This window comes from Delphinapterus leucas, chromosome 15 (genome assembly GCF_059928025.1).
Source record: "Delphinapterus leucas isolate spDelLeu-1000000601 "Yukka" chromosome 15, BTC_Dleu_Yukka2, whole genome shotgun sequence".
Classification (NCBI taxonomy): Eukaryota; Metazoa; Chordata; class Mammalia; order Artiodactyla; family Monodontidae; genus Delphinapterus; species Delphinapterus leucas.
In genome coordinates, this window is record NC_143143.1 from 75,417,136 (window position 1) to 75,435,663 (window position 18,528).

At 50.2% G+C, this 18,528-nt stretch overlaps 1 protein-coding gene across 7 annotated transcripts in view; it reads right to left on the reverse strand.

Moving 5' to 3' along the window:
- SULF2 (sulfatase 2) overlaps nucleotides 1–18,528 on the reverse strand; it is a 163,255-nt gene that overhangs the window by 142,754 nt on the left and 1,973 nt on the right. The window lies entirely within an intron of this gene.

Consider the following 18,528-nt stretch of genomic DNA (forward strand, 5'->3'; position numbering starts at 1 on the left):
TCTTCTGTTTGAGTTTGTATCTTGTAGGGGGTCATTTTCCCTGCTGGAAGCTCTGCACAGGTAGGAGCTGTCTCTTCCTCACTCCATAGCCCCAGCCCCTGGCAGAGCCTGGGTGCTAATTCTTTGAGTTAGTCAGCAAATATTTACTGAGCACTTACTATGCACCAGGCCCTATTTTACGTGCTGCAGATCCAGAAACCAATACTCTGTCATGGATCAGACACCAAAACAAATGACGGGCGCATGAGGTGATGACTCCTAAGGTGATGAGCGGGAGGCTGGAAGTGCTGGTGGGGGGAGTTCGCATCTTTAAATAGGAGGGTGGCAAAGGCCTCTCTGAGAGATGACACTTGGGCAGAGCCCTCAGGGAGGTGAAGCAATGTGCCTTGTGGATATTCAGGGGAACAGTATTCCGGGCAGAGGGACAAGTACAAATGTCCTGAGGTAGGAATGTGGCTGGGGTGTTTGAGGGACATAAAGTGGGCAAGTGTGGCCGGAGTGGAGTTGAGTGGGAGGGGGACCTGGAATGTTCTAGCCCAGGAGTGCCGTGATTCGTTGTAGATTTTAACAGGATCCTTCTGGCTGTGTGTGGAGAACAGACTATAGGCAGTGAGGTGGACACACGGAGGCCAGTGAGATGACTGCCATAGACAGTGCCTGGACCAGGGTGGGGGCAGTGAAGGGGTGAGAAGGGAGATTCCGGATATTGTTGAATAAATGAATAACTTATTGAACAGAGGGAAGACAGGCACACGCCAAGTGTTCCAATGACTACTTCTCTGTAACAATTTACCCCCAAACTTAGCAGCGGAAATATATATATATATATTTTTTTATGCTCAGGGACTTGGGTTCAGGAATTCCAACGGGACACAACAGGAATGGCTCGTCTCTGCTTTATCATGTCTGAGGCCACAGCTGAAAAGACGCAAGAGCTGGGGACTTGAATCCCCAGTCTGGTGGCTGCTGCTGGCAGTCAGCTGGGGCCCCAGGGGGGGCCTTGCCATGTGGCCTGGGCTTCCTCACAGCATGGAGGCCTCAGGCTGGTGGCTGATTTCTTACGCAGCGGCTTAGGGGTCCAAAAGTGAGCATCCCAGCAGTCAAGGGGGAGCCACTTCATCTTTTCTGACGGAACCTCATCTTTTCTGCTGTCCCCAGCATTAATCGCGCCATTCTATTGGTTACCAGTGATACACATGCCTGGCCAGATTCATGGATGGGACACCAGGGATGCCCTACCTCCAGACGGAGGGGTGAGAAGATCGCACTGGAGATGAGCATGCGGGGTGTTATCTTGTGGCCCCTGAAAAACACAGGGGGCCCTGCCAAGTCATGGAGGCCTGGGCTCGGCAGCGGGTGAGAGCCTCTCCCCTGCACACGTCACCCCTTCTAGGAAGTGAAACTTGATCTGAGTCAGATTCTGCGTGTCTGTATCTGCCAAGCTTTGGAGTTTGTGCCCAGGCCCATTTCAAAGATCCCTGAGCCTCAGGAAGCCCTGGGGTGACCAGAAGCCTCCCTCATGCCCACTCCTCTTTCTCGAATGACCCAAAGGGGTTAAATCAATGGGGCCCGTGCTGAGGCGGTTCTGAAGGGAGCAGAAGAGGCAGAAGAGGCAGAAAGCAAGCTTGCCCTGGATGTGAAAGCACAGTGACATCCTCTCCTCCTCGCTGCAGAGAATGGAGGCGCCCCAGTTACATCTGCATTGAAAACATTGATTTATTTTCACTTTTTAAAAAGTCCCGTCTTTTTAAGCAGAAAGGAAGCCACCTCATAAATGCAGAAACCCAAACAGAACTGGGTGACCTGATTTTGGGGAACTGGCCCTCACTTCCCCCAGACCTTTCCTCCTGCTGACGTGAGCAATGACCCTCCTTAGGGTTGGCCCTTTGGCCCCAGGAGCTCAGGGCCACCGTCTACCGGGAAGCTGCCCGGTCCAGGAGGCTACCGTCCCCGGTCTCGTTGGGTGGCCGCTGGCTTGTCCTGGGGGGAGACTTCGACTGGGGGGTGCCGGGCTGGGTTTGGGAGGAATGTTAACATAGCCTGGCTGGGCCGGAGAGCTGCAAACAGCTCCAACCTTCTAGAACTCAGCCTGAGACATGAAGCTTCTCCCAGAATCAACCGCTGCAGTTTGACAGGCAGCTCCCAGGAATTTTCTGGCGAGATGGGCAGCTTCCAGGGCCGGGGCTTCTGGTGTGAAGCCAACAGTCTGCTCTGCTCCCCAAAAGGGCGACATGACTGACCTTGACCCCAGCATCCCACATGTCAGCATCTCGGAAATTCTGCTTGTCACCTGCACTCTTGTTTATGCCAGATACAGCTTTCTGTCCGCTCCCTTTCTTATTTCAGTAAATTTAGTTACAAAGGCAGTTTTCTCCCTCCATGGGGAATGAGCACCACTTGCCCTAAACCAGGGCCTTTCAACTTGGGCACTGGTGACATTTGGGGCTGTGTCATTCTCTGCAGTTGTGTGCACTGGAGGGTGTTTAGCAGCATCCTTGGCCTCTACCCGTTAGATGCAAGCAGCAACCGCCCACAACGATGACAATAAAAATGTCTCCAGGGACTTCCCTGATGGTCCAGTGGTAAAGAATCCACCTTCCAATTCAGGGGACACGGGTCCAATCCTGGTCGGGGAACTAAGATCCCACATGCTGCAGGGCAACTAAGCCTGCGCGTCACAACTACTGAGCCCTCGCGCCTCAAGTAGAGAGAAGCCCACGTGCCGCAAACTACAGAGCCCACACACCACAACTAGAGAGAAGCCTGTGTGCCACAAGGAAGAGCCTGTGTGCTACAACGAAAGATCCCGCATGCCACAATGAAGATCCTGCGTGCCGCAACTAAGACCTGACGCAGGCAAAAAAAACACCGAAGTCTCCAAATATTGCCTAATGTCCCCTGGGGGGCGGGGGTACAAAATTGCCCCCAGGTGAGAACCCCTGCCATAAATGGATAGCAGCACAAAGAAACAAATGTAGTGACATTACGGTTAAATTCCTGCTTGCCAAGGGCACTGAACATTTTCTTGCAAGGGGAGCAGGCCTCTTTGAAGACCACAACAGAGGGGTTAATGGAATTCCCTCCTTGATGACTCAGAAGGCTCAAAAGAGAGCACGATGAAGTTCAATGCCATTAATGGCCTGGGCATGGACTCCTAAGATGAGGACCACTGGGTCCTGCCCACTGGGAACCATGCCTTAATCCAGTCAGTGGGACTGGCTGGGCCGGAGGCCAGTGGACTGGCCCACCGCCTGGGCTCACAGGAATTCTAGATGCTGTTTGATGTCACCTGTGGAGAGACACCTCTGTGCAGTGGCCTTTGTCTAAAGTGGGGACACAAACTCAAATGCCTGCAGGGTCCAGGCAAGAGAAGTGAGTGACATGGCCTGGATTTAGGGTCACAGGGAGGGGTGGGGACCGGACCACACCCGTGGGGATGCCATTTTCAGAGTAAAAACAGTCAATACATTTTAAACACTGAGTGGGCCAAACAAAGCTCCTCTGGAGCTTGGCTGGGGGCCCATGTGCAACCCTTTGAAGGTACCTGATCTTTTCTGAGCACCTACTATGTGCTAGGTGCTGTGTGGAATGCTGGGAAACAGCTGTGGTCACCAGGCAGGCCAGGCCTCTGTCCTGGAGGAGCTGAGATTCTGGGAGACACATATTTAACAAATGAAGATGAATTTCAGATGATCTTAAGTGCTTTGAAGGGAGTTGTCAGGATGACAGGATAGAGTAAATCAGAGGAGGCCTCTAGGAGGTGATGTCTGCGCCGACACCAGAAGGTGGGTGAGAAGCCAGTTGTGGGCGCAATGCTTTCTAAGCAAGGGAAAAAGCAAGTGCAAAGGCCCTGTGATGGGAATGAGCTGGGTCGGTTTGAAGACCATAATAAAGACCAGGATGGCAGCAGCAGGGAGCAGCTGTGGCAGCCTGGCCTACCTGAGGTTGGACGTCACTTGCCCCTGCCCAGGCCTTCCAGGTAGGCCACACCTGCTGCCCTTCCCGGGTGCTTAGGGGAAACGGGAATCAGATACAGTTCTTCCCACCTCTGTTCTTTGTTGTTTTGTCTTGGCCGCGGACAAAAGCTTCCCTGGCAGCAAGCTACGAAGTTATTTCTGCAAAGGGCTTTTGGCCAAAGGCAATAAAGTCGGACCGTGACAGAGTCATTATTCACGCCTAATTGCGGGCTGGTTCTCGGCTTCAACTGCCTGGCCAGGGCTGGCAATGCCAGTCACTGCCCCTCCCACTTGTTAACCCCACACGTTCTCAGCACTGTTTACCCCATAGAACCCACATTTAGGTTTCCAGAGACTGTAGTCTCCTTTGAGAAGAACATAAAATGGATGAAAGGCTATTTTAGCTGCTCGGTATTAATAATCCAATTATTTCTTCCCTTTCACCCAATCTGCAGCCATGGGCACCATGCTCACCCATCAGGCCCCTGCTATTAGGAGATGCGCGTCTCATTAGCTCACCTTGGAAATGGCCTGACGCTTGGCAATTGTTTGATAAGATTGTACTCACAGGCAGGGGAGGGAGTCTGAAGCAACTTTTACCAAATAACCCACTAAATTTAGAGATGGGAGTCAGAGAGAATCTCGAATGACAGGTCTGTTTCCAACCCTGGAGTGCTGTGCTGTCTAATTAGCAGCTGGAAATAGACTGTCACGTGGGAGGACAGCCTGGGTCACAGGTGTTCTCTGAGCTGGGATCAGTTTCTCTGGGGGACTCACTGGGTGTCACCAGGTGTTACTGTGTGTCCAGGTGCCCAGTGGCTGGAAGAAGGGGAGCGAGGGCCGGGCTGCCCGTGTTCATGGTGGGGCGGGGCCTGGGGGTGGCAGGAGCCCACCCACTGCGCAGGCCGGTCCCTTATTACTGTGCACGCTCTCCCTTCCGGGGCCAGCTCCAATCAGCCCCATCTTCGGGGTGAGGATGCCGAGTGTAGACAGGATTCTGGGAGCTGGCTTTGGCCCATAAAATGAGGGGGGGCTCCCAAACCCTCAGCAGTGCCTGAACTACGGGGCCCCTGCCCGGGAAGAGCTGCCACACAGATTTGGGCATTCTACTTATACCAGACTTAAAAAAAATTCATCTATCCATCCATCCATCCTCCATTCATTCATTCATTCATTCAAAAATGTTAACTGCTCATCCTGGGGCAGAGCCACTTACTCAGGGGCTGTACAGAGGTTTTCTAACTATTTTTGTCTGTCCAGCATCTGGTCCCCTTCTCTTGACAACAGTACCCCAATTTCCTCTTGAGGATTCTCTCTCCCCTGCCAAGATGCCCCACCCTCTCCTGCCATGTGACCAAAGGGTGATCCTATGACAAAAGTTGGCCAATCAGACTCTCTCACTGGGCCCCTGACATTCAAATAGAATGTCAAGAGCAGGAAAAAAAAAAAAAAGCAGGGGTGCATTTATCTCATTGGAACCCCTCCTTCAGGAGGCTGCCAGTCACTCCTGCTCCTAGGCCCCTAGAACTTCTGAAGCTAAAGCCTTAAGAAGGCCTGGCAGCTTTTACATGTGCGCTCTTAGAAGTCAGGCTACCCTGAGACCACCATACTGTGAGGAAGTACAAGCAGCCATGGGAAAAGGCCATGTGGAGGAGGATGCAGCCATTCAGCTGATGGCCCCAAAGGAGCTCCCACCTCTTGATCAACACTAGCCACCAGCCGTTTGGGTGGAGCCATTTTGGACCTTGCAGCTGACATCATTTGAAGCAGGAGAGCCACCTGGCAACTCACAAACTCATCAGAAGTAAATAATCATTGCTTTCAGCCACCGAGCTGGGGACACACAGCTAAAGAATCCGCAATGACACTGATTAGAGCCTGTTCCGCCAACGGGAAGGTTTCAGATGACCTATGATGAGTCAACATTTCTGGTCTCCTGGGGCCAAGCAGACGAACACTTAGAGGAGAACATCATTCATCCATTCATTCAATCACTGTTTCAAACAGCGGTAAGCTGGCACAAAGATGAACAAGCTTAAGGAGCTCCTATTCTGGTAGGGGGGGTCACACACTGCCTCAGTTTCCTCAGGTATGAAATGGAGATGATAACAGGTCCTGATTAAGAGGACTGTCATGATGATTAAATGCTTGGCAACAAGTACCCATCAGATACTAGATTTTGTTATTATTATAATAAACTGAAGTTCCAACGCATTGTCCCTAGAAGGGTGGCCATCTGGTATGAACAAAGTGTTACAGGAAAGGAAAAACTCAAATGCCCACGTGGGCCAGGCAGGTAACGTAACCAAGTATAAGAAAAACTTGAAACCCACACGCCTCCTTTCCATCTCTCACTTTACCACTTTTGATAGAGGCATTCGAACACAGAAATACTGATCCATGAGAGAGGAGCAGCAGGGCAAGTGCAATGATAAATGGCAAATGAACTTGGTTGTACCCTCAGACAATAGGGAATGGGGGTGAGGAGGACTGTGGCAAAGTGGAAAGTATACCATCAGTGGGGACAGGAGCCCAGTGCTGCCACATATAGCCCACATCTATTTTTCAGAAGCTGGAAACTCTCATTTTAAAAATGTGAAGTCTCACAGTTGTTAAAAATCTGCCAACTTCAAAAAATGTTAAAAATAGTGTGTAAGTCAGGGGTTTCCCTGGTGGTGCAGTGGTTGAGAGTCTGCCTGCCGATGCAGGGGACGTGGGTTCGTGCCCCGGTCCGGGAAGATCCCACACGCCGCAGAGCGGCTGGGCCTGTGAGCCATGGCCGCTGAGCTTGCATGTCCGGAGCCTGTGGTCTGCGACGGGAGAGGCCACAACAGTGAGAGGCCCGCGTACCGCAAAAAAAAAAAAAGTGTGTAAGTCAAACAAAACATTTCTGTGAGCGGAATATGGGCACTGGTCAGCAAGCCTGTGATGTCCTATTCCTAAAGGATGGCAGAGCAAGGAGACCTCTCACTTTGTTCATCTGTAAAACGGGGACTAGAATATCCCTGTGCTATAGACTGAATGTTTGCATCCTCCTCAAATCCCTATGTTGAAACCTAATCCTCAATATCATGGTATCTGAAGTTGTAACCTTTGGAAGGTGATTAGATCACGAGGGTGGAGCCCTCAGGAATGGGATTAGTGCCCTAATAAAAGACCCCAGAGAGTTCCCTTGCCCCTTCTGCCATGTGAGGACACAGAGAGAAGATGGTGCCGTCTATGAACCAGGAAGCAGGCTCTCACCAGACACTGAAACTGTTGGCACCTTGATCTTGGACTTCACAGCCTCCAGAACTGTGAGAAATAAACTTTTGTTGTTCATAAGGCACCCAGTCTCTGGCTTTCTAGTACAGCAGCCAGAATGGACTAAGACACCCTGAGCAAGCACCTAGACCACCACCTGGCATGCAGAACTTTCTCAGTTGTGTGTGGGTCCCAGAAAGGAGGTGAGAGAGGTAGGTCTCCTGCACGGTGATAGCTTCTTCCAGGAGGGGACAACTTGGGGAAAGGGGGGGGGTAGTTGTCATTCCCAGGGCAGAAATCTTCGATCTAAGAGCCCTCATTACAAGGTCATGTCACAGATCCCTCATTAGAGTGTCATGCCACTGATCTCATGGATTAACTTATATATCTCAGGTGGTCTGAGACTGGTCAGAAGCAGAACATTCCACCAGCCCTTCTGCAGGGCCTGATGTCCCTGCTGTGGTATGAGGGAGGTATCTGCTGCTGTGAAAAGGATGTTAGCACAAAGCCTGGCTCCTCCACTGGGCTGGGTACCAGGAGGGGACAGGGACTGGTGACTAGGTGAGAGCAACCCTCTCCACTCTCACCTGTGCTTTTGGCAGATGACAAACAGGTTTCGACTCCCTTGCCTTGAGCAAGGATCCCCAAACACTAGATTCAGATCTACCGGCACATCTCCAAGCCTCCTGCCTTGATTCTTTCTTCCCCAAAATATTTCCTGAGCACTGAGAGTGCCAGGCCTTGTTCTAGGTGCCGGGATACAAACAAGGTCCCCACAACCATGGGGTGTACTTTTTAGCAAGAGGACAAAGAAGCAAGTAAGTAAATCCAGGTAATTCCAGAGAGTGAAAAGTGCTATAAACATAAACCGAGGAGGCATTCTTGACATTCTGAGGAGAGGACATTTGAGTTGAGACCTGAAGCATCCAGAGGAGCCCGACCTGTGATGCTCTGGAGGAAGAGCGGTCCAGGCAGTGGGAACAGCAAGAGCAAAGGCCCTGAGGTCGGAACAAGCACTGATGCAGCCAAGGAACAGAGAGGAGGCCAGTGTGACTGGGTGTAGTATGCTGAGTGGAGTGAGACGGAGGTGGAGGCCAGGCGGTGCAGGGCAAGGTAGACTTTATTATGGGTGTAGCGGGCCCCTGGAGGGAGGGTTTTATTCCAGGAGCTGCTAGCTCCTACAAGCCCTTTTGGGATTTTGCAGAAATGCACCCTTTCTAGCACTTACTCTCCTGCTTCAGCAGCCCTCAGCCTCAGTTGTACATTGGAATCATCTGGGAGCTGTAAAACAGCCTGATGTCTGCCCCTCCCCCCCACCCAGGGGTGCTGATTTAATTGGTCTGGGTATGGCCTGGGCACTGGAACTTAAGAGCTCCCCTGGAGATTCTGTTGGGAACCCCGGCTCCACTCACAAGCATCTCCCTGTGCACACGGTGAGGAGCCCCATCCTGGGCTCCTAGGACACACTCAGGGCCCTGTCCTATAGGTCCTTCCCCTACAGGTCAGCTCCTTTCCTGAGATGGACTCACTGAGGCCTAAAAGAGGAGGTGGGCAGGGCAGGGTTAGGGGTGGACATGACATAGCTCCTCAGCTCAGGAAGCCACAGAATCAATCTTTAAGCCCAGTTATGCCTTCAGCCCGCTCCTGCCTCTCTGAGCTGGACGCTCCTCAACAGCAGGAAGGAAACCAACGGCTTTTCTTATGAACGGAGTGGCTGAAGAGACCATACAGGATGCTAGGTGCAAAAGCACTTCAAAAGCTAAAAAGAACTGACGCAGCCACTATAGAAAACAGTGTGGAGGTTCCTCAAAAAATTAAAAATAGAACTACCACATGAGGGACTTCCCTGGTTGCGCAGTGGTTAAGAATCCGCCTGCCAATGCAGGGGACACGGGTTTGAGCCCTGGTCTGGGAAGATCCCACGTGCCACGGAGCAACTAAGCCCATAGGCCACACATACTGAGCCTGCACTCTAGAGCCCGCTAGCCGCAACTACTGAGCCCATGCGCTGTACCTACTGAAGCCCACACGCCTAGAGCCCGTGCTCCGCAACAGGAGAAGCCACCTCAGTGAGAAGCCCGCGCACCGCAACGAAGAGTAGCCCCTGCTCGCCTCAACTAGAGAAAGCTGGTGCAGCAATGAAGACCCAACGCAGCCAAAAAAACAAAACAAAAAACCCAAAAAACTACCACATGATCCAGCAATTCCACTTCTGGGTATTTATCCCAAGGAAATCAAATCACTCGAAAAGTGATCTGCACTGACCCCCCTGCCATGTTCACTGAAGCATTACTTACAGTAGCCAAAATATGGAAACAATCTAAGTGTCCACTGATGGATGAACGGGTAAAGATAATGTGGTCTATGTCTATAATGGGTTATTCACGCATACAAAAGGAGGAACTCTTTCCATTTGCGACAACATGGATGGACCTTAAGGGCATTATGCTAAGTGAAATAAATCAGAGAAAGACTAATACTGCATGATCTAAATCTAAAAACAAAAAACAAACCCATAATTGAACTCACAGGTACAGAGAACACATTGGTGGTTGCCAAAGGAGGGGGGTGGGGGATGAGCGAAATGGGTGAAGGTGGTCAAAGATATAAACTTCCAGATATAAAATAAATAAGTCTTGGGGATATAATGTACAGCATGGTGACTACAGTTAACAATACTGTACTATATATTTGAAAGCTGCTAAGAGAATAGATCTTAAAAGTTCTCATCACAAGGAAAAACTGCACCTATGCGTGGCAATGGATGTTTAACTACACTTACTGGGTAACCATTTTGCAATGTGTACATGTATCAAATCATTACATTGTAATCATTATGTTGTATATCTAAAATGAATACAATGTTACATGTCAATTATATCTCAATTTTAAAAAGCTAAAAAGTATATACAAATATAAGTCATAATAACTATGACGGCAATAACATCTACCTTTTGAGGTAATTTCCATGTACCCACACACTGTTCTAGTGTCTCACAGTAACTCTAGGAGGAGTCTACTGGGGTTGCCCCCATTTTACAGAAGAGGGCTCTCAGGCTCAGAGTGGTCAAGTGACTTGCCCAGCTCCACCCAGCTTCTGAATGGCCAAGCTGGGATCTGAACCAGGAAGTCTGGTTCTGGAGTCTACGCCGTTAACAATTATGACACATGGATTCTCAGGGCGTTATGTTCAATCATCTGTACCATCTTCATCTCCTGTCCAGGTGGAAACCACTGATACCCAGATTAACCCGAGAACTCATCACCCCATTCACTGGAGAGGCTGGTCCACGCCAACCACATGCGTTTATTTCACTGGCTGGACTGGGACGTTTTAGGAACATGTCAACAGGAAGGGTGAGGGGCAGAAAGAGGGGCTTGGGGACAACTCTGAGGCAGAAACTGTGGGTGCCTCCCCTTCCGGTCATTCCCTGGTCTACAGGACCCCAGTTTTTTCAGGGGGTGGATCTTCCCCCACCCTGGCAACAAACCAGCATTAGTCTAAGCCAGTGGTTCTCAAGGGGGTGAAATCATTCCCCAAAGAGGCGTTTCTCTGGAATTTATGAGGTTTTGGTTGTCACATGACTGGGGGATGCTTCTGGTGTCTAGTGGGGTTGCAGGGATGGTGGATAATGCAATGCTCCACGCAGTGAAGAATCGCCCCATTTCCAGCATGACTTTTGGACATCCCACCAGACATTCATGTAGGTGAAAAAGCTTTTACATTGCGTGACCTTAGACATGAACTCCGCTTCACATATAAACGCCAAAGATGTATTTGTGTGGTTCTACCCTAAGCTGAATTTTCCAGGAATGCAACCACTAAGTAAACTGAGGGAAGACTGTAGTTTGTTTCATTTGGAAAATTTGGTAAATTGTTCTGTTTTGGAAAATCATATTACTTATGGCCATAGCACTTGTGGTCTTCAAGTTGCCAAACCCAAACATCTGTATCCCACTGCATTTGTAGCTGTCAGATTTATGTGATTCTACACTAGTGTGAGCATCTGACTGCTTCATTACACCTTCTAATGTAGTTGTGTCTAAGTGTTCATAGGCTGCAATATATATGCTTAATTATAAATCACTCTCCTTTTTAGCTTTTCTTTAAATTACAGTGAGGGTACTTTATTGATTAAAATATATGTGTAGACAGGTTATATTATCTATGAATTTACTTCAGGTAAACTTGGCAAAATATGTTTGTTATAAGAAGAAGGTGTTTGACCTGCTAATTTGGGGAACCACTAAGCTAAACCGAACATAAAAACCCTATTTCCCTTTGTCAGTGTTTGGCTTAGAGGCTAGTACAAAACCCAACCCCAGGCCAATGAAGCTAAACCTAAGTCTGCTGGGGTGGGGGTGTTCTTGGAAGGATTTTGCTCTCTAATTAAAAGAGAGATCGCAAGGAATCCTGCTCTTTATTCCCATTTTGTAGGGGGATGTGATGTCTGGAGCTGTGGCAGCCATCTTGAGATCATGAAGCAACAAAGACCATGAAGCTGAGGACAGAGGAACAGGCTAGGAACATCCCGGGTCCTTGAGGACATTATTTTTTAGCAACAAATTGGCCCTTGGGCTCCCCCGCTTTGGATTCTCATTACGTGAGAATTAAGTGTTGCTACTGCACAAGCCACTCTCAGCCAGGAATTCTATTACTTGCAGCGAACACATCTTGATTCACACTCAAATGATTAGGACTCCAAATCACTAAGACTCTAGTAGGCTTTCCTCCTCTCTGAAATACCAAGGTAAGTGGCCTGCAATCAGAAGTCTGTGGACAGTGCCCGTCTCTAGAACAGGCCAGAAATGCTGCTTCTGGATGATGTGATTTTCACCAGAGCATGAACATCTCCTGGACTTTTGTGGCTAAAAACACTCCCCTTTTCTGGCTGCTGAGGTGGGTCAAGTCACCCGCTGGGACCCTGGTCTCCAGCCAATAAGAAAGGCTGTTGGCAGCATTCTTCTCCTAACACATCTGGCTTCCACCTGGCCAAACACATCTCGGGTACTGTTCATGGTCCCCGGGGACAGCCCTATCCATCAACTCACACACACACAAGCCCTGCTCATGACGACTCTGAGTTTGGGATAGAACTTATCCAAGTTTCAAGCAAGGCCCAGGTGTATAAAGCAGTGGATACAGGCCTTTCGTAAGACGGAGCTACACGTCAGAGGCCAGGGCCACCGGGCAGCATGTGTTTTGGAATCGTATTAAGAGACTGTGGAAAATTCACAACAGTGGTAGATGCTGGTCAGAGAGAATTCCACGAAGTCTGGGTCTGGGCTGGAGGAGGAGCTCTGAAGACCATGTGACCAGCTGTTCTACCAAGGAGACACCGTGCTGCCTGTAAGGGCCAGGATCCCATACGAACTTCAGCAGTTTCCCGAGGGCATCTTTTGCAGAGTGATGACGATTTAGCTCTGTCTGCTAATCACTGAGCAATGAGTAGATGGACAAGGTGGGGTGAAGGGGTTCAGCCTGAGCCTCTGGGAATTTCTTAGGACGATCATAAAGAGGTGAGCGTGTGGGATGTGCTAAAAATATTCATCCAATTGATGCATGACAGGCACTGGAGCGGGGGACGAGGGAGGAAAGCCCACCAGGGAACAAAATACATTCTCCCTAGATGATTGTGTCCAGTCCCAGGGCTTAAAATAACATGGATGTACTGATGACTCTCAAATTTCACTTGCCAGTACCAACCAGCTCCAGACTTGTGTATCCAGCACCCAGTGAGCCTTCCGCCACCCAGGTTGAGTGTCATCTCAAACCCAACATTTCCACAACTACATTCTGGATCGTCCTCCCTCCTCCAAACTTTCTCTCCTCGTCTTCCCTACTTAGGAATCACCATACACCAAGCTTCCCAGTCATCTTTGACTCCTCGGCCTTAGAGATATATGGGGCTGAGTCATTCTTTGTTGTGGGGTTGTCCTGCACGTTGTAGGGTGTTTAACAGCATCCTTGGCCTCCACCCACTAGATACCAGTAGCATCTCCTCCCTAGTTGTGACAACCAAAAACACCTCCAGACATTGCTAAATGTCTCCTGGGGGGCAAAGTTGTCCTTGGTTGAAAACTACAGCTCTTCCCTCATTTTGAGTATCCAATCCACCAGAAAGTTCCACTGGCTTTGCCCCCCAAATATATCTCCAATCCACCCATTTCACTCCATCTCCATTACTACCACCAAAATCCTGGCCCATATCAGCTCACCATCCTCATGTCTCTGCTTCCACCTGCAAAGCATCCCTCTCATGGTAGCCACTGAGATCTTTTTAAAACACCAATCCTGTCATTCCCTGACTTAAAACTCTCCAGTGGTTTTCCATTTCATTTGAAATAAAATCTAAATTTCTCACCTTGGCCCCCATTTCTCACCACTGACCTCAACCCCCACCCCCACCCCACCCCGCCGCTTACTCACTACCCTTCACCCCACTGGACTTCTATTTGTGTTTTAAACAGGTGTCTTGAACAGGCCACTCCTCTCCACCTCCAGGCCTTTGCACTGGCTGTTCCTTCTACCTGGAATGCTCTTCCTCTACATCTTCCCCAGGTTGGCTCATCTCAAAATTTAGGTCAAAACTCAAAAGTCACATCCTCAGAGGGGTCTTCCTTGACCACCTGGGCCAAAAGTTGCCCTCCCCCACTCCCCATAATTTCCCATCACGTCACTATCTTGTTTCCACCGTACAGCCTGTCACTTTCTGAAAGAGCCTCGGACTTGTTTGCTTGTGTATCATCTGCTTTCTCACCCTCTGGAATGTAATTCCATGAGAGTAGGGTTCTCGTTCATCCTAACGCCTAACACAGTGCCTGTCACACAACAGCTGCTCAATAAACACGTGTGCACTGACAAATAAGAGGAATGACCTCTTAATCTGTACTGCAGTTTCCAGAACACCTTTATATGCCTGATCTCATTTAGAGCATTTCCTCTGCCTTCTGGCTGCCCCTGCATCAGACAGGAGTACGAGATATGCACACTCGATGGGCCCTCTTTCCACCTCTTCGCTGATGTGGAACACACACACACGCACACACACGCAGGGCACTCTGGTTCCCTTCCAGCAGCCAGGGCCCTCCCTGGGAGTTTGATTCAGCAGGGTCTGGAATTTGAGCTTTTAAACAAATACCTCCAGACGACTCTCATGGTGGAAGGTTGGGCAAACACTGCCCCACCAGAAGTCACAGAATCGTAGAAGTCCCTCGCTGACTGTCTCAAGGACCTGTAGGGACCCGGGCCACTCTCTGCTGGAATGGGCTAAATGCCTTGAGCCATCATGAGCCTTACTTCAAACTGTTGGAGCCTAAAAGACACTAGGGTCTGTAGCCCATCCAGGAGGAAGAGTTTCAGAAGAGACCTTCAGCCCCTTACCCCTTAAGGATAAAGGTGTAGAGTCTCTCGCGGGAAATGAGACAGGCTGGGACCTGGGACCCTTTGCTGCGGTGCCGCAGTTCTTGCACCTGCTCAAACGTCTCCTCGAGCAACAAAATACAAAGAAACTATAAGGGATTAAAAATAACTGTGCGCATGCACAATTGGGGCAAATTCTGGACAACAAGATACAAAGAGACCAAAAAGCTCAACTGCCACTTCTAAAGAGCCCGGAGCAAAAACAGGGCACTGCGCATGCCCCCTGTACACAACACCACCTAAGGGGGGGGCAGCCCACCTAAGCCACCGCTCCAGTCCGACCCCTGGACATACCCCTACCATCACCCCATATAAGGAATCAGCTCACACACCCTGAGGGAGGGAGCGAGCCAGCAACGGAACCTGTACTTGTTCTTACCGCCCCCCCGCAGCAGCAGGGGCCCCAATAAAGCCTTACCTGAAAAAAAAAAAAATCACAGAATTCAGGCTAGGTAGCACCTGTCAGACACTAAGGCAGAAAAGTCCGGCCTCCAGCACCTGTTAACCTCAGTGGAGGGGCAGGGGAGGCTGCTCACTCAGCAGCTGTTTCTGCGGTACCCCCTCGACCAAATTGGAAGCAGGTCCACCTGGCCATCATGTGTCACATTCATGTCCCCCCTCATCATAGGCACTGGAGGTCTGCCTCCCCAGCAGCCAGGCTCCCTTTCCCTGGTGTCCTCTGGGGCCTTGGGGTCTTAGTTGGTTTGCCCCCAGCTCCAGGGCAGGCCCATGGTCATTGACTCATTTCCATGGCCAGTGACTGACCTGGAGTGAGCACGTGACATAAGAGTCTAATCAGAGGGACACTTGGGGCTTGGGTGGGCATTACCAGAAAAGAGGCTTGTTCTTTTCTGGCGGGCTCAAACCAGAGAGAATGAGAGGACAGCTCTTGAGCTCAACTCCTTAATCATGAGAACAGCCAATGTTTCCCCAGGGCTTGCCTGTGTCAGACACCATGTTAAGCCCTTGACACTGATGATCTCATTTTAGCCTTTCCTACCAGCCAGGAGAGAGGTGCTGTGATCATCGTCATTTGCTGGTTGAGAACACTGAGGCAACAGAAAGGTTAAGTAACGTGCCGTGGATCACATAACTGGGCAGGTAGCCACGCAGCCTGGCTCTCCTGACCACGGTGCTAGAGCCTGCCCGCCTCTCAGAGCTGGAGAGAGAAACCAGCCCCGTGGAAGAAAGAGCAGAGATGGAGAGGAACAGATTTTCAGGCCAAAATCTGAGCCCTGACTCAGCTGCGCCTGAAGCTGTTACCTTAGCATTTTTTGGTCATGAAAGCCAGTAAGTCCCTTTCTCTTCTTAAATTGATTTGTGATTTTTTCCCCCTACTTTCTGTTGCTTACAAGAGAAAAGGTCCCGGTCACTTCCCAGTCCTTCTAGGAAAGTACCCCTAACGGATAATCCACTTGCGACTTGCACACAGCAGCTGCCCAGTAAACACCAGCAGATGCGGGTGAGGACGGCTCTCGCTTCCCACCCGTTAACCCGCTGGGTCTGTAACCCTGACACCCACCTGCAGCCAGCCTAACGCCACTTCCCCTCTCCTCTCCGAGTGAGGCTTGGTTCCCTAGCAACCACCCCAGTTAGGCAAACACGCCATTTATCAGGATGCCAATTAATTATAATGATCTTAATGATCTTCCAATTAGGCAGCGCCTTGCATCTGGATCGGGGCACTGCAGATTCCCCGCCAGGGCCCATCACAAGGAAGTGCGTGGAAGGTAGGCCAGGGTGAGGCCTCCCTCACCTGGAGGTCAGCACTGAGAGGAGGCCCTACCTTCCACATCCACTGGTCACACAGGGCCCAGGCCTGAAACAAAGGGCCCTGGACCCCCCTCCCCCTCCCCCACCCCTCCAGGGACAGGCCGATGCGACTCCATCACCAACCACAAGAGGGCCACACCTCTTGGAGAATTTTCACCCTCTTGCCATCGTGCCTTCAGTGGGCACGAACCCTCCCCTCAGGTCTCATGGCTTTTGGCTGTCAGTCCACGTGATACATCCCTTTGCATCCTGACTCAGGGAGAGTGTGTGCGTACTTGCAGGGAGAAGGGAACGTGGCCAGGCAACCACATATTTTCCTCAAGGCATCCCTCATCCCCCAAACCAAAATACAAACCCCAGCCTCCCCCAAACACTGGAGGTTTTTGGAGAGAAGTGGGACCACTGAGGGGCTTCTGCCTTTCAAAGTTCGATCGTCTAATTGTGTTTTGTTTTTTTTTTTCCCACTGCATATCTGTTTCTTCTACACTTGGAATAAAGGCCAAGGAGGGAAGAGAGTACAGTGGGTCAGAGTGGACCCCGGAGGCCCAGGGTCTCGCCAATCCCAGCTGTACCACTGACCAGCTGTTGGAAAGTCACGATCCTCTCAGTGCCTTAGTTTCCTCCTCTTTAACACGATGACAATCACAGGACCTACCTCCCAGGTGTTTTGAATGAATGAAATGAGTTATTATGCCTAAGGATTTAGAACAGTGCTTGGCCCATGAAACACTACATAAGTGTTAACTATTATATCAAGTCTAGACTAAACCCTTTCTTTTAAATACAAAATGGTCAGAAATGATGATATTCTTCTGCAGGACAAGGCTTTCAGTCTCCTTCTGAGGGAAGGAAGTCTAAAAACAGATTGGATGGAGTTGGGCCAGATTCCCTGGCTGGCTAACTCAGAAGACCAGAAGCTGCCCCCTTGAGGCAGGTCCAAACAGATAAAGCGAACATATCCAGGGAAAGGAAGAGGGAAATATTATTCCCAAATCTAAAGGATCTTCAAGTGTGAGGGTGTGCGACCGCGCACCAGCTAGGTCCTAGGGATGGCGGCTAAAGGGAGTTGTTGGGCAGGGGACACACACATGTACGTACACCACACACAGTCTCACACACAGCCTCCTGGTCCTCCTCCAGGCGGAGGCTTTTTACAATTAACTCATCACTCAACCCTCAAGTTTGAAAACTTAACATGCTATTAAGGTTTCAGACAAAGCCATAAATTCAAATAAAAAAACCGAAAAATATACACAAAGCCCAAACCCACACTGACTCTCAGCCATGGCAGCCATGCCGACATCATGCATTTATGTGCATAAACTTGGCCCAAGGAAGATCCTTCATGAGCAAACGTCCAACTGCCATCAGCAAAGCCTGCCACCATCTCCCCTCGAGCTGCTTATGAGGGCACTAAGTTACACACCCGGACAGGCTGTTGTGATGAGTTCTCTCCTCCACACGTGGGACAAGCACAGCTGGGAGAACCTCTCTCACCAGGTGAGTGGTCTTCAGTCCGTCCTCCCCACCCCCTTTCTACATGGAATGAATGCCTTTAATTTAATTAAAACCCTCCAGTGGCTCCGCAATGGGTAGTGGAGATGCAGCAATAGCAAATCTCCTTCACTATTAACTACAAGATGAGAGTAACTGTTCCTGCTCCGGGGAGAGACACTGGGTGTCCTCCAGGGAAAGCCCATCCTCCCTGCTTCTCTGGCCCCCAGAGAACCTGCCCAAGAGCAGCCTCCCTTCTCTGCCCCAAAGGAAGGGAGAGCGGCGCTGTGGGAAAGAGGCAGGGGACAGATGGAGGGGCACGCGGGAGGGTGTCCCGACATGCACAGATGTGCAAATACCCAGATTCAAATGTAAGCTAAATGTAATGACTTGGTTAATTAAATATTGACTTTTAACTCAAAAAGTGATTAAAACAAGCTGCAGGAAAGGCTGTCCAGAGAGCAGAGGGGGCAGGGAATTGATTCAGAACTTTCAGGAAGGGCGAAGAGGAGAAGGAAAAAGGGGACTGTCAAAATGAATGTCTGGGCTTGTCCTACTGTGTGCAGGGGCCATGGTCTTCAGTCTCTACACGGGGAGTTGCGGACAGAGGTCACTGGGCAAAACTAGGATTTGCGGGTG